The sequence below is a fragment of the Esox lucius genome, chromosome 1 (assembly GCF_011004845.1).
Source record: "Esox lucius isolate fEsoLuc1 chromosome 1, fEsoLuc1.pri, whole genome shotgun sequence".
In the NCBI taxonomy this organism is placed as follows: Eukaryota; Metazoa; Chordata; class Actinopteri; order Esociformes; family Esocidae; genus Esox; species Esox lucius.
Window position 1 is genome coordinate 41302692 of NC_047569.1, and position 13943 is coordinate 41316634.

At 39.1% G+C, this 13943-nt stretch overlaps 1 protein-coding gene across 1 annotated transcript in view; it reads left to right on the plus strand.

Annotated features, from left to right (window-relative positions):
• zmp:0000001236 (mastermind-like protein 2) overlaps positions 1–13943 on the plus strand; it is a 72123-nt gene that overhangs the window by 22400 nt on the left and 35780 nt on the right. The window lies entirely within an intron of this gene.

Here is a 13943-nt window from a genome sequence, read left to right on the forward strand (position 1 = left end):
CTGACTACCATACACCTCCAACAGACTACCATACACCTCCAACTGACTACCATACACCTCCAACAGACTACCATACACCTCCAACAGACTACCATACACCTCCAACTGACTACCTTACACCTCCAACAGACTACCATACACCTCCAACTGACTACCATACACCTCCAACAGACTACCATACACCTCCAACAGACTACCATACACCTCCAACTGACTACCTTACACCTCCAACAGACTACCATACACCTCCAACTGACTACCATACACCTCCAACAGACTACCTTACGCCTCCAATAGACTTCCATACACCCCCAACAGACTACCTTACACCCCCAACAGACTACCATATGCCTCCAACAGACCACCATACACCTCCAACAGACTTCCTTATGACTCCAACTTGCCAACTGCCATTTGTACTGCTTTTCCTTCACTGCACTACTATACATTCCACTTGTTACATACACTTTACTTAATATTTGTAATTTTCCTGCCCTCCTCTATTTGCACTTCTGGTTTTGATACTAACTGCATTTCGTTGTACTGTACTCGTACTGTTCAATGGTGATCAGCCCACATTATAGGAATTTGTCTGTCTGCCCACAGAACCCATTCATTGATTGAAATCAATTTGATTTGTAATACTACATGTTAAATCAGTGTTAGCCCACTCACTGCCTGCTAATGATAGTTAACTTCACTAGCAGGCAGTGAGTGGGGTAACACTCTGATTTACATTTGTCTCTACATTCCACGGCATAGAGTAAGACATTATTGGCTGAAGAGATTGATGTAGTTCAATTCATGATACATTTTATTCAAGCAATATATAATTAAATTCCGAACAATATATATTCAAACAAATATATAGGCATCAGTACAGTGGTTGAGAGTCATACAGTACAGTGGGTTAGGGTCATACAGTACAGTGGGTTAGGCTCATACATTACAGTGGGTTAGGCTCATACAGTACAGTGGGTTAGGCTCATACAGTACAGTGGGTTAGGGTCATACAGTGCAGTGGGTTAGGGTCATACATTACAGTGGGTTAGGGTCATACAGTACAGTGGGTTAGGCTCATACAGTACAGTGGGTTAGGGTCATACAGTGCAGTGGGTTAGAGTCATACAGTACAGTGGGTTAGAGTCATACAGTACAGTGGGTTATGTTCATACAGTACAGTGGGTTAGGCTCATACAGTACAGTGGGTTAGGGTCATACAGTGCAGTGGGTTAGGGTCATACAGTGCAGTGGGTTAGGGTCATACAGTACAGTGGGTTAGGCTCATACAGTACAGTGGGTTAGGGTCATACAGTGCAGTGGGTTAGGGTCATACAGTACAGTGGGTTAGAGTCATACAGTGCAGTGGGTTAAGGTCAGACAGTGCAGTGGGTTATGTTCATACAGTATAGTGGGTTAGGCTCATACAGTACAGTGGTTCATTAAGTTGCTGCATTCTTCTCTTAACTGAGGGAAAGTGGTCATGGGCAATTGATGAGTGTGTGTGCGCGCATGCTTGTACACAAGTTTTTGCATTTGATAATGACAGACAGAGAGAAAGAGGAAAAAAGAGAATGAGTGCACAGAGAACATTCCTTTCTCACTCCCACTCTATTCCACCCATCCCAGCCAGCCAGCCTCCCTCTTCTCCTTTTCCTCCTCTCCGCCTCCCCACATCTCGACTCTCCTCCCTGCTGTTCTCCTCTCCTCCTCCCCTTTCCCCCCCAATTTCCTTCCTCTCCTCCAGGCTGTTTTTAGAATCTATTGGATGTTTTTTTTCCCACATCCGGCAACAAAGAGAGGCTTGTGCCATTTAACTAACAACATGGCTGGGTCTGAATTGCAGCCCTATTCCCTAACTAGTGCACATCTTTTGATCTGGGCTCTCACTGCTTTCTGGCCAAATGTAGTGCACTACCTAGGGCATAGGGTGTAGATTCAGACACCATCATGCTCCTCTATGGCACAGCAACAGCTACACCAGCAGCGCTGTCAAATATTTTCCTAAATGAAGGAATGGTCCTTGCTGTAGTCGCGACAACACGGCTACCTTTGAGTTCTATTACTGAATGTACTGAGAGGAATCAGAGACTATCTTTGAGTTCTATTAGTGAATGTACTGAGAGGAATCAGAGACTACCTTTGAGTTCTATTAGTGAATATACTCAGAGGAATCAGAGACTACCTTTGAGTTCTATTAGTGAATGTACTGAGAGGAATCAGAGACTACCTTTGAGTTCTATTAGTGAATGTACTGAGAGGAATCAGAGACTACCTTTGAGTTCTATTAGTGAATGTACTCAGAGGAATCAGAGACTACCTTTGAGTTCTATTAGTGAATGTACTGAGAGGAATCAGAGACTACCTTTGAGTTCTATTAGTGAATGTACTGAGAGGAATCAGAGACTACCTTTGAGTTCTATTAGTGAATGTACTCAGAGGAATCAGAGACTACCTTTGAGTGATATTAGTGAATGTACTGAGAGGAATCAGAGACTACCTTTGAGTTCTATTAGTGAATGTACTGAGAGGAATCAGAGACTACCTTTGAGTTCTATTAGTGAATGTACTCAGAGGAATCAGAGACTACCTTTGAGTTCTATTAGTGAATGTACTCAGAGGAATCAGAGACTACCTTTGAGTTCTATTAGTGAATGTACTCAGAGGAATCAGAGACTACCTTTGAGTGATATTAGTGAATGTACTGAGAGGAATCAGAGACTACCTTTGAGTTCTATTAGTGAATGTACTGAGAGGAATCAGAGACTACCTTTGAGTTCTATTAGTGAATATACTCAGAGGAATCAGAGACTACCTTTGAGTGATATTAGTGAATGTACTCAGAGGAATCAGAGACTACCTTTGAGTTCTATTAGTGAATGTACTCAGAGGAATCAGAGACTACCTTTGAGTGATATTAGTGAATGTACTGAGAGGAATCAGAGACTACCTTTGAGTTCTATTAGTGAATGTACTCAGAGGAATCAGAGACTACCTTTGAGTGATATTAGTGAATGTACTCAGAGGAATCAGAGACTACCTTTGAGTGATATTAGTGAATGTACTGAGAGGAATCAGAGACTACCTTTGAGTTCTATTAGTGAATGTACTCAGAGGAATCAGAGACTACCTTGGAGTTCTATGATAGGTGATTTTTACACTGTATGCACTTCAGCACTCCGCAGCCTCACTCTGTGTTTTTCCATGGTCTACCACTTCATGGTTGGGCTGTTGTTGCTCCTAGATGCTTCCACTTCACAATTATAGCATTTACAGGGGCAGTTCTAGTAGGACACATTTCACAAACTGACTTGAGGCAAAGGTGGCATCTCATGACAGTGCCACGCTTAAAGTCACTGAGCTCTTCACTACGAACCATTCTACTACCAATGTTTGTCTATGGGAATTTCATGGTGGATGTTATGCACCTGTGAGCAGTGGGTGTGGCTGAAACACCTGAACTGAATAATTAGTAGATGTGTCCACGTACACTTGGCCATATAGTGAATGTACAGTTGTGGTGGAGGGACTGTGCTATAACTTCAATGGTTAATCTGTAGGGATGGAAATACTCTCAATTTAAAGCTGACAATGTGCACTTTAACCCCACAGTCAAATGCAAAGTGCTGAAATACGGAGCCCAACAGTAAATAATGTGTCACTTTTTCGAATACTTTAAGAATTCATTCTTTAAGAAGCAATGGCTTTGTACAGTATAATTAATTTAAAATAACATTTCCCATTAATTGTGTAGTTTACAATAGGGGTGAAACGGTTCACAAAACCCGCGGCTCAGTAGGAAGCAGTATGTACAGTGTCACAGTCCGGCACGGTTTCGAAACCTCAGAAAAATAAATGCCTGAGAAATATGTCGTTTATATTTAGCTTATCCATTTATTCTAATAGTAAACATGGGTAGCTTGAATTCCCAGGAATATGTGGAAACAAAGGGACAACAAAAACCAGCAGTGTCTGTCTTATAACATGAAATAAATAGTCATGTAAATCAGACCTTCAAAAGAAGTGCATAGTCCAGCGGCATATCCAAATGAAGTCACATAGCAGTGCCACAAAATAGTACCACTTCGAACAAGTTGCTTCCAAAGTTTATAATTTGTACCTGAGAAAATGTATTATCTTTTTTCCATGTATAACAATAAATTCCTTAATTTCCTGTTTATAAACTGCTGCTTATACACGCCACAGCAGTTAATACATGGTTGCACCTAATACACAAGTTTGCATTTTTAAAACCGTTTCCACAAACTTTTTCCCAGATGACTGCTTGATAACATAGAGGAAGAAAAGCATTTTATTCTTCAACAGATACGTTTTGGTAGCGCCCTGTGACAATCTAATATTCAGTGCAATGTATGTACCCGTCATAATTCTCAGTGCAAATGCGGCGTATAGAGCTCTGGAAATATGATAAAAAATTACAGACCTGGTCATGCTTTGTACGTGGGAAAACCTGCAAAATCGGCAGTGTATCAAAAGCATGTTCTCCCCACTGTAGCTTATGTAGTTATGATGTAGTGTACTGTTTACTATAATAGACAGTAGTAATATAGTACTATATACATGTAATATTCAAATATAAAAAGACTATTATGTGATGGCCCTATACTACGCAGAGGTGAAATAATAACACTGTCTAGAACGGGAATGTGCAACTAATGGCCCGCGGGCCAAATCTGGCCCGGGAGGCAATTCCATCCGGCCCATGGTTGGTAATAAAATTGTTTTATGGAGAGGTAAAAAATAAGTAATTCAGCCCATTTTTATATGTCTGAATCTGAATTTAAATTATTTAGACATTATAATAGACCTACTGTGTAAATATTTTAATTATTTTAACTTGCAAAGTACATTAAAATTACAAAACAAATGTTGCCCTCCATTCAAATTTCCCCTGAGCCAAAATGTTTGCCCTTCCCTGGTCTAGACACACAGACTGTCCTAAAATGGCACCTTATTCCCTTTCCAGTATCCTTCATCTGCCCAGGACCTATAGGGGGTGGTGTCCTAAGTAGGGAACAGCGTAACAATTCAGAGAGACCCACTGGCAATGTTCTGGCAATGTTCTGGGTTTCCGCTACCAGCAGATGCTGTGATGAAAGCCAGGTGGCTTCGGGGACTAATGGCAATTATTATGGACTGGCTGGGTACAGCTTGTATAGTGACAATGTACTGCTCATCTGCTCATGCTTTACTGAGTAGTGTTGTACATATTACATATGAGGGCATTATGGCAATTACAACCACATTCCCCATTTTGTTTCCGGGAAACTTTTGCCAGGATGATAGGTTGAATCTCAACAACATAGGATGGATAGGTTGAATCTCAACAACATCGGATGGATAGGTTGAATCTCAACAACATAGGATGGATAGGTTGAATCTCAACAACATAGGATGGATAGGTTGAATCTCAACAACATAGGATGGATAGGTTGAAACTCAACAACATAGGATGGATAGGTTGAATCTCAACAACATAGGATGGATAGGTTGAATCTCAACAACATAGGATGGATAGGTTGAAACTCAACAACATAGGATGGATAGGTTGAAACTCAACAACATAGGATGGATAGGTTGAAACTCAAATACATCCCACATATTTTGACCAGGAGGATTCAAACAAAGTTTTGGCAAACAGAGTTGGTTTTCTTTCAAACACTTTCAGTGTTTAATTGGTCTTCCCTGTAATGTCTGGCAGGGACTCTTTAAACACTATTCTATTGGCTGAACTGCACCAGACGGGCTTGATAAAATACCGCCCAACAAACAAGTCCTTTCTGATTACAGTCATAATCTGAGAGTCTCCTGAATAACGGGTTAGGGTGACTCATTCAGAAAGATGCTTATTAAAGGTTCACTCAGACATCTACATGTTCGGTATCAGCCAAGAAATTTGGACTAGTGTTTGTGTTAGAGCTCACTCCACAGGAGCAAAAATAAATACTAATCTGATCTCATGTAATTACCTGAATGGTTTACTTGAATCATTGCCAATTTTGAGAGAGCGTGAGACTATACAACTGAAACAGCTCAGACACTTCCTCTAAGAAGTGCATTTTATTATTCAAGGGCACCCACCCCAAGGCATTCATGTACAGCCTGATGTTTTTTGTCAATGGGGCTTTCATCTTCATTGTGCTCCTGTACATCTTCCAATCCGGACCAGCTTGCTGCATGGACGTTGCCGGCTGTTTATCAGTTGCCTGCTGATCCGGGGAATATCTCTTGGTTAAACACTCAGACATGTTAAATGTTTAAAAAGGCATCCAGTTGAGTTTTAGTTTGTTGCATCTTGACTGGATGTATACTGTTATACCATGATAAAGCTGCTTTCTGACATGGGCTTAGATAACCGTACATCTGACTCGCAACCTCTCTCTGTCTTTCAACTCTCTGTCTTTCTTTGTCTCTCTCTCCAATAATCTCTCTCCAATCTTCTCAGTCTCTCTCTCCTCTGTCCAGCTGTAACAGGTAAAGGGACCTAAAAAGCCAGTGTGTTGGCTGGTCTTATTGAGACTTCTGATAGAACAGCAGAAAATGGCTCCAAGCGGAAGAGAGGCTGTAACGAACTTGCCCAAGCTGTGACCTCAAACTCCCAATGACCCTGACAGCTCACAGCACGCCCTAAATGGCACCCTCACCCTATATAGTGCTTTACTTTATGACCAGGGCCCTATGGGGCTATTAGGGCGCCATTGTGGTGGCACCCCGTTTGTTAAGCAGTATATATACACAGTGGATATAAAAAGTCTACACACCCCTGTTAAAATGCCAGGATTTTGTAATGTCAAAGAATGAGACAAAGATAAATCTTGTCACAACTTTTTCCACTTTTAATGTGACCTATAATGTGAACAATTCCATTGAAAAACAGAAATCTTCTAGGGGGGAAAATGAAAAATAAAAACCTTACAATAACCTGGTTGCATAAGTGTGCACACCCTCTTATAACTCGGGATGTGTCTGTGTTCAGAATTAACCAATCACATTCAAACTCATGTTAAATAGAAGTCATTACACACCTGCCATCATTTAAATTGACTCTGATTAATCACAAATAAAGTTCAGCTGTTCTAGTAAGATTTTCCTGACATTTTCTTAGTTGTGTCTCAGATCAAAGCCATGGTCCGCAGAGAGCTTCCAAAGCATCAGAGGGATCTCATTGTTGAAAGATATCAGTCAGGAGAAGGGTACAAAATAATTTCCAAAGCATTAGATATACCATGGAACACAGTGAAGACAGTCATCATCAAGTGGAGAAAATATAGCACTACAAAGACATTACCAAGAACTGGATGTCCCTCCAAAAGTGATGAAAAGATGAGAAGAAAACTGGTCAGGGAGGCTTCCAAGAGGCCTACAGCAACATTAAAGGAACTATAGACATTTCTGGCAAGTAATGGCTGTGCTACATGTGACAACAATCTCCTGTATTCTTCATATGAATGGGCTATGGGGTAGGGTGGGAAGACGGAAGCCTTTTCTTACAAAGAAAAACATCCAACCCCATCTGAAGTTTGCAAAAACAAACATCAAGTCCCCCAAAAGCACATGGAAAAATTTGTTATGGTCTGATGAAACCAAGGTTGAACTTTTTGGCCATAATTCCAAAAGGTATGTTTGGCACAAAAACAACACTGCACATCATCAGAAGAACACAATACCCACAGTGAAGCATGATGGTGGCAGCATCATGTTTTGGGGCTGTTTTTCTTCAGCTGGAACCGGGGCCTTAGTCAGATTGGAGGGAATTATGAACAGTTCCAAATACCAGGCAATTTAGGCACTAAACCTTCAGGCGTCCGTTAGAAAGCTGAATAGGAAGTTCACATTTCAGCACGACAACAACCCAAAGCACACATCCAAATCCAGAAAAGGATGCCTTCACCAGAAGAAGATTAACGTTTTGGAATGGCCCAGCCAGAGCCCAGATCTGAATCCAATTGAATATCTGTGGGGTGATCTGAACAGGGCTGTGCACAGGAGAGATACTGTTCATGGGGATTAAAGGGACACTGTATTTACGGGTTAAAGAGATAATGTATATGGTGATTAAATAGATACTGTATCTGGGGATTACAGGGAAACAGTATATTTGGGATGAAAGGGATACTTTATATGGGCATTATAGGGATACTGTATATGGGATTAAAGGGATACTTTGTATGGGCATTATATGGATACTGTACATGGGGATTAAAGGGACACAAATGTGATGTAAAGAGATACTTTATAAGGGGATTAAAGGGTTGCTGTATATAGGGATTGAAGGGTTATTGTATATAATGATTAAAGGGATACTGTATATGGAGATTAAGGGGATAATGTATATAGGGATTATGTGTATGGTGATTAAAGGGATACTGTACATCCCAGATCAGACTCCCAAGTTATGCCCTATTCCATATACACAATTGGACATAAACACCAACAGGGTGCAGACTTGGACTCTGAGCTTTGCTCTTAACACCTTATAACACGACAAGTTGGCTGAATGTGAAGTTAATAACAGGCCATAATACATGGCCCAGGTTTTGATCAGTGACACGGTCTATGCATGGCAGCCTAGTGGTCTTGGGCCAGTAAATGAAGGGTCAGTGGTTCTAACCCCCAAGCCAACAAGGTGAAAAACCCTGTCATCTTGTCCCTGAACAATTAACCCTAATTCTTCCTCGGTTGTTGCTTTTAATAAGAGTGTGGGTAAATAAAGGTTAAGAAATGCATTGTGTAGTAAAAGTGTTTAACCGGTTGGCACTAGAGTGGAGACCACGAAAGCAGTCTGGGACTTGGTTGTGTAATAACTATATTACAATTAGGATTACTATAAGCCTCTTCCAAACTACCCTGTCTTTTTTAGAGGAAGCCATCTACAGCGGACATTTGTTTTGTCTCTAAAAGAGCAAGAGGTGGAGTTCAGAGAGCTGAGAGTGGAGATAGCATTAAAACCCACACGCAAACAGAAACGCACAGACTCACAATGGGACAGCATTAACCCCACTGCCTGGCTTCCCCACGGGCCAGCAAATGGATCCTCATCTCAATTAGAACAACAACCACGCAGTTAGCAGCACTTTGCTGTCTGGAATCACATTCATCCGCTGTGCCGTTAATGCCAAAACATTGCCTCATCAGTTTCTGAAAAGGCTGTTTGATTTTTGGAAAGGAATATACACCAATCAGCCATAACATTATAACCACCTGCCTAATATTGCGTGGTTCCCTCTTTTGCCGCCAAAACAGCCATGACCTGTCGAGGCATGGACTCCACTAGACCTCTGCTGTGGTATCTGGCACCAAGACATTAGATCCTTTAAATCTTGTAAGTTGCAAGATGGGTCGGACCTGTTTGTACAGCACATCCCACATCAGACCACCTTCTTCCATTGCTCTGTGGTCCAGTTCTGATGCTCACGTGCCCATTGTAGGTGCTTTCAGGATCAGCATGGGCACTACAATTAATAGTAGAATAGTAGTAATAATAATAGTAGTAGAATAATAATAATAATAGCAGTAGAATAGTAGTTACAATAATAGTAGTAGAATATTAATAATAATAATAATAATAGCAGTAGAATAGTAGTTATAATAATAGTAGTAGAATAGTAGTAATAATAATAGTAGTATAATAGTAATAATAATAATAGTAGTAGAATAGTATTAATAGTAATAATAGTGGTCTCGGAGGCAGAGGACTTCATTCGGTCATTGCGTAGGCCCACCACAGCTTAAACGCTGTAGACAAGAGGGGACATAAACAGGACTCAATTCCTGGGTTTATTAAGCAAAGGTAAAATTTTGAGTGTTCCTATTTGACATAATGATCCATACTAGCTCATTGTCCACTTCATTATTTGTTTGTGAGTAGCCTACTTAAGTTTAAAATAACTGGACATGAGTCAAATTTAAGTTATGCCTATGTTCTATTAGGGTTGAAAGGAATTATATTTGAAATGTTAGTGGTCCAGTTTTGTTCAATAGGATGTTTGGTAGCGAGCCCCGTGTGGTGAATAATGATAGTGAGCTTGCAAAATGTTGCTCCATGTTATATGGATCAAACGTGTTTCATAACCAAAGTTGGTGAATGGGGGGTAGTTTCATGCTTTCCGTTTGGAGGAATGCATGGTGGGTGGGGGTGGAAATGGGAGGTTGTTAAGGAATACCCTTTTTTCTTTCTCTCTTTTTTCTTTTTTTCTCTTCTCTCTCTCTCTTCTTTCCCTTTTTTTTTTTTTTTTTTTTTTTTTACGGCTTGCTTGGACACAGCACTGTCTACATGTTAACATAAGATAGTAAGTGATCAATAAATCAGAGATAAATATCTGTAGCTGGAATGTAAGGGGACTAAACAGTTTGGTAAAACTTAAACAAGTATTGGGTCGACTGAAACAAATGGGATCAAGTATAATTTTTCTACAGGAAACTTATTTAATAAAAGAAGATATTAGCAGGGTCACGAAGAGATGGCCAGGGCAGGTTTTTTATGCCTCTTTCACCTCTCGAGCTAGAGGAGTCATAATCCTTATACACAAATCTGTTCCATTTCAGTTAAAAAAGCAACATAATGATCCGTTAGGAAGGTACATAGTTCTTAATGGTACTATTTTGACAACACAAATTAATCTAATAAGTATATATGCTCCAAATATAGACGATCCTTCCTTTTACCAGAACTTCTTTCTTACAATTTCATCATACTCCGGACATTATGTCATTGGGGGAGATTTTAATTGTGTACTAAATGCAATGCTTGATCGCTCTTCAGGAATAGATAATACCCATCAACAATAAAAAAAAATTATCCTTAAGTATACAACTGATCTGAACTTAATAGAGATTTGGAGATATCTTAACCCCTGCAAAAAAGAATATTCGTGCTTTTCAAGCACACACAAAACATATTCTAGAATAGATTATTTTTTAATCTCTAATAGCCTAGTTTCAAAAGTAGGTAAATGCTGGTATGACAGTATATTACTATCTGATCATGCCCCTATTACGTTTGCACTCCAAATGGACAATTTTGTAGTTTCCCCTCCTAGATTTCGATTTCAAGCAAGATGGCTTATGGACCCTGACTTTGTCCAATTCCTGGATAAAAAAATAGACCTATATTTTCTGTTTAATACAAATCAGACAAGCGCCTCAGTTAAATGGGAGGCCTTCAAAGCCTATATTAGGGGGGAGATATTAAGTTATACAAGATATAAATCCAAAACATATCAGACACAATTAAAAAATTTGGAAAAACAAATCAAGATATTAGAGCAACATCTCTTTAGCAACAATGACACTGTAAAGCAAAAAGAACTTATATAACGAGTTAACTAGTAGTAAAATAGCTAAGAACTTAATGTGGCTAAAACAATCTTATTACGACCAAGGAGAAAAACCAGGGAAGTTGCTTGCATGGAGAATTAAAAAAATACAAACAGATAGAGCCATCAATTCATTAGCTCTAGAAAGTGGAGTCAATACTGTAGACCCATTGGAAATAAATAATACTTTTAAATTATATTTTGAAAATCTGTACCAATCTGAACTCACCAACAACCTAGAAAGGCAAGACAGCTTTCTTGATAAACTCAAGTTTCCTAAAGTATCAGAGGGGACAAGTAATGAACTTGAGAGGAATCTAAACTTAAAAGAGCTTGAAGAGGCTTTACAGGGCATGAGTAGTGGGAAAACCCCTGGGCCTGATGGCCTCCCAACGGAAATTTATAAAAAATTCGCAGGGAAACTTTTACCACACTTGCTTGAAATGTTCAATGAAGCGTTTGAAAAAGGAATTTTACCTCCGTCATTGAGATCGGCACTAATTACCCTCATATTAAAACCAGGCAAACCCGCCAATGAAAAATGTTCTTATAGGCCCATATCTTTGATGTCATGCGATACAAAAATTCTCTGTAAGGTCCTAGCTAAGAGAATTGAGGGATTTATACCGAAACTTATTATGAATGATCAAAATGGGTTTGTGCTTGGAAGACAAGCCTTTCATAACATACGTAGAGTCCTAAATATATTACATAAAAAACAAAATGCCAAGGATCATGCAGTCCTGTCATTGGACGCAGAAAAAGCCTTTGACAGGATTGAATGGGGATACCTTTTTGAAGTGCTTAAGAGATTCTGCCTGGGTGATGGGTATATTAAATGGATTAGGCTACTTTATAATGAACCTCTGGCAGAAATAATAACAAATACCCAAATTTCAAAACCCATTCATTTAAGCAGAGGTACACGACAGGGATGTCCATTGTCCCCTCTGCTATTTTTATTTGCAGTGGAACCTCTTGCAATGGCAATTCGGAGTAGTCCTGAAATAAAAGGCATAACAATAGGTGAGCGGGAACATCGCTTATCTTTGTTTGCAGATGATATTGTGGTGTTTATTACGAATCTAGACCCTTCTATTCAAGCACTCAATAATATATTAACTGTATTTGGAGAGTTTTCAGGTTACAAAGTTAATAATAATAAAAGTGCCCTGCTAGTATTAAATGGGGATGAAAGGAGAAACTGTCTGACCTCCAGGCAATTCGCAAGCTCCCCTGAAGGTTTTACATATTTAGGAATTAAGATAACCCCAAATATTAAAGAAATTATTCCAAAAAATTACGACCCATTAATAAAGAAAGTTATAGACTCACTGGAGAGATGGAATGCATTGCCAATATCTACTATAGGACGTATAAACATTTTAAAAATGTCAATTCTACCAAAATTTGTATACCTTTTCCAATCAATTCCACTTCCTCTTCCAGCTGCCTTCTTTGCTATACTCAAGAAAACATTCACAAGATTTATATGGAACAACAAACGTCCTCGGTTACGTCTGTCCTTACTGTATCTACCATACGAACGGGGAGGGCTTAAAGTACCAAATATAAAACTTTACTATTGGGCAGCTCAACTTTGTTCTGCTATGTACTACTTCATAGATACAGACACACCAGCGTGGATAGATATAGAAAAAAACGGAATATCAATTCCATTACAGATGTATCTTTACTCATCTTCAATTAAAATGCTCAAAAAAGCTATACAATTTCTGTATGGTATGAAGCCCATACGTTTTTAGATGAAGAAATTACATACAAATTTTCTGCCGGGGAGAAGTGATCAGGGATTTAAAAACTGGATGTATAAGGGAATAAGTCAAGTAAAAGATCTATATGAGGAAGGTATAATGTTGTCATTCCAGCAACTGATGAGAAAATATGATATCCCTCAGAAACATTTTTTTTAATATTTACAAATAAGAAGTTTTATACACTCTAAAATAAAAAATTCTTTAGAACCCCCTTTGTCAATTATAGAAAAACACACTTTAAAACATTTAAAGGATAAGGGCAATCTGTCATTCTTTTATATTATACTGTTAGAGGGATCAAAAGAGAATTCGTTGTCCTATTTGACAGCATGGAAGAACGATCTTCAGGAAGACATTTCTAAAGAAGAATGGATGGAATCTTGTTTACTTGCCCAAAGCCGCAGCATTAATACTAGGTGCAAATTGCTGCAATATAAATGGCTTATGCGGACCTACATTACCCCAGTCAAACTACATAAATTTAATCCAAATATTCCAGATAACTGTTTAAAATGCAAGCTAGAAATTGGTACCCTTTACCATTGTATGTGGGAATGTAATCAGATCCAAGTATTTTGGAAGGAGATTATTTTTATGATTGGTAAATTGGTTGAAGAAAATGTCCCTCTTGCACCTAAATTGTGTTTGTTCCATATATACCCAGTAAAACTTGAGGTGAATACAAGGAAGCGCAATCTAATTGATTTTAGTTTGCTTCAGGCCAAGCGTGCCATAGCTTTAAAATGGAAAGAGACCCAAGGTCCCACCCCTAGTCAGTGGTTTAAAGAAATGACCAGCAACCTTGCCTTAGAAAAATTAACTTATGTTG